The sequence below is a fragment of the Leopardus geoffroyi genome, chromosome D1, assembly GCF_018350155.1.
Source record: "Leopardus geoffroyi isolate Oge1 chromosome D1, O.geoffroyi_Oge1_pat1.0, whole genome shotgun sequence".
Lineage (NCBI taxonomy): Eukaryota > Metazoa > Chordata > Mammalia > Carnivora > Felidae > Leopardus > Leopardus geoffroyi.
Genome location: NC_059329.1, coordinates 106,138,372 through 106,141,426, shown reverse-complemented (window position 1 = coordinate 106,141,426; position 3,055 = coordinate 106,138,372). Strand labels below are relative to the sequence as shown.

The following is a 3,055-nucleotide window of genomic DNA, read 5'->3' as shown; positions in this document are numbered from 1 at the left end:
TGCTGACCTAGCCCCAAAGCGGCTCCCTGAACAACCAGTTCTGAGAGGCTCTGATCTTGTGAAACCGTCCACAAGGGAGGTGTAGCCAAATCTCCCACGAGGCTCCTGGGGGACAAGGAATTGCCTGCGTGGGAGCCTAAAAACAGAGGCAGAGAAGGGCCTTTGATGGCTGGGGTGGGGACGCTACTGCGCGGTCCGGAGTTGAGTGCCTAGGAACCCCGTGTGACACCATAAACACCTGTCTCGTTGGGGGTCTGGCCTTCTTCTCACCATCCTTGAAATCAGGAGGTGGCAAACTACAGCCCGTGGGCCAGACCCGGCCCTGGGCCTGTTTTTAATCCAACCAGGACTAAGAATGGTTCTAAAGGATTTCAAGACAAGGGCGGTGGCGGGGGGGTGGGGTATGTAGCAGGCATGCAAGTGGCCCTCGAAGTCTAAATATTTATTATTTGGCCCTTCACGGAGAAAGGTTGAGGGCCTCTGCTTTACACAAAGAGCGTGACTCCCGCCGGTGTCCAGAGAGCTGATTTTAAGTGTCACTAACAAAGTTACTTCCTTTTTGACTCTCTCTCAATCCTCGCTTCTTCTGGGACCAGGGCTCAATGGGGGGCGGCTCCGTCTTGAACACAGGACTAACATTTGCAGATGTCCTTTACCTAGCTAGAATCGTGTGGTATTGTTTTGTTTTCGCTGTGTTTATATCGTCAATGCCCTTCATGGCTCTGACGTTGATTTTTTTCACCCATTATGTACAAATTTCCTTTTGACATAAACTCATTACATTAAAAAGTAGGAGAACTTCAAGAACTTTCTATTTACTAGAAAACAAGAGGGGGCGTGTACTGATGTGGCAAATAAATAGTGAGGGCGGTGTGTGAGTGACTGCGTTTAGGTGTGTGGGCCCTGGGCTTCTGCCTTGGTCCTTCTCTGAGTCTCCTTCTAGTTTTTCCCGGTCAGATGTGTCCATCTCCCAGGCTCTTCAGCCCCATTCATATGCCGGTGACCCCCACGCCTGCACTGCTAAGTCAGCCTTCTCTGAGTTCCAGAATGTCGAAATCAACCACCAACGGGACGTCTCCCCTTCAATGATCCAGGGGGACCTAAAATAGAACGTTTCCACAAGCAAACTTCTGCTCTCAACCCCACCTCTTCCAAATGAGGCACAGTGATTAGATCTCAGGCTCTTGAGTCAGGCAGAACAGGGGTCCAAGTTCCTGCTCTGCCACTTACTACTACCTGACCTTGAACAAGGTGCATCATCATCTGAGGGCCAAATGGACTTGTTGAGAGGAATAAATGAGATAATGGAGGCATCGCACTCAGCACAGAGTTGGGTGCATAGAAAGCTAATGTCAGCCATTCCTATCATCAACTTTTTTTTAAGTTTTATTTATTTATTTGCAGAGAGAGAGAGAGAGAGGGAGCTCAAGGGGCAGCGCGTGTGGGTGGAGGGCAGAGAGAGAGGGAAAGAGAGAGAATTCTAAGCAAGCTCTGTGTGCTGTCTGCCCAGAGCCTGACACGGGGCTAGAACTCAGGAACCATGAGATCGTGACCTGAGCTGAAATCAAGAGCCGGACGCTTAACCGACTAAGCCACCCCGGTGCCCCAGTCATCATTAACTTTTAAAGTTCTTATTTGAAAAATTGTCACTACAATACAATTGACCTCTTCGGGGGTGTACAATTCTTTGAATGTTATTTATTTTTTACTTTTTTAATGTTTATTTATTTTGAGAGAGAGCGAGAGCAGAGCCACCCAGGTGCCCCTCAATTCTTTGAATTTTAGCACATCCACAGACTCGTGTAACTGTCCCCATGACAGAATACACAACAATCCTGCCAAAACTCCCTCCTGCTGGGCCTTTCCATTCCCCACTTGTGACCTCTGGCAACCACTCACCTGTTCTCCCTCCATAGTTTTGCCCCCGAGAACGTCATAGAAATAGAACCTGGCCGTATCTAACCTTTGGAGACTGGCTGCTTTCACTCCGCCTGAGGCCTTTGTGATTCATCCGAGATGCTGTGTATCAATAGTTCCTTCCTTTTATCGTGCAGGGGTAGATACACGCTGAGAATTGCTTCCTTTCTTTTCACCACGCCAGATGGACACAAACAGACTCCACAAGGTCTCGGCCTAGAAATCCCTTTCCCTGGGGAAGCTGGTGGCCCCCATACTTTACCTCAGCTGCCCTTCCTCTCAGTCCCCCACAAGCCTTCCAAAAAGAAGAGGCTCCGAGGGGCACCTGGGGGCTCAGTGGGTTAAACATCTGACTTCGGCTCAGGTCACGATCTCACGGTTTGTGGGCTCGAGCCCCGCGTTGGGCTCTGGGCTGACATCTTGGAGCCTGGAGCCTGCTTCGGATTCTGGGTCTCCCTCTCTGTCTGCTCCTTCCCCGCTCACGCTCTGTCTCTCTCTCAAAAGTAAATAAACATTGGAAAGAAGATTTTTTTAAAAATTAAAAAAAAAAAAAAAAAAAGAAGAGGCTCTAAGTCTAACCGTATGGTTTGAGGGAGAGAAAAACCCTCGGTCCCCTCCGTGATGGTAAATGGAAGACACCAAGGGGCTGACAGCTGTGTCTGGGGGACAGCACTGATCCCGGATCCCTGCGTGGTCCATGACTTGCCATTTGCAGTCATCTGGCCAGGCAACGTCAGGGCGACCTGTTTTCCTGACACACACACCCCCCCTCCAACATACTAGTCACGGGACGGAAAAGGCTGGAGTCCGTGAGTAGGAAGAAGAATTTCAGAGGGCGAGGGAGAGGTTGAGCAGGAGAGACGGACTGCTTGTGGCCTGAATAACCTCTTTCTTTGCACTGTTTTCCTCCTCCAGATTGGTTTGGGGGCCCGGCCCAGCTGCCGCCTTGGCTCTTGCTCAGAATTCTGGTCTATGCGCGCGTCCTTTCTCAGCACTGTTAGAGAACAGAAGTGACCCTGGCCTCCGAGTTGTCCTAGGAACATCTTTTTTGCCTTTTGTGTGTCCTTCTGTCCATTCCTGGGTATCCCAGGGCTGGGTCTTAGGGCAAACGCACATTAAGGAGAGACAGGGAGTGAGG

General features: G+C 50.2%; 1 long non-coding RNA gene across 1 annotated transcript; it reads right to left on the bottom strand.

Moving 5' to 3' along the window:
- Positions 1-790: 790 nt before the first annotated feature.
- Positions 791-2,309, bottom strand: LOC123602742. Its single transcript, XR_006714531.1, has 2 exons — positions 1,964-2,309; positions 791-1,100 (listed from the first exon to the last, which is right to left on the bottom strand). It is a non-coding gene; the product is annotated as an uncharacterized LOC123602742 (long non-coding RNA).
- Between the last annotated feature and the right edge of the window lie 746 nt (positions 2,310-3,055).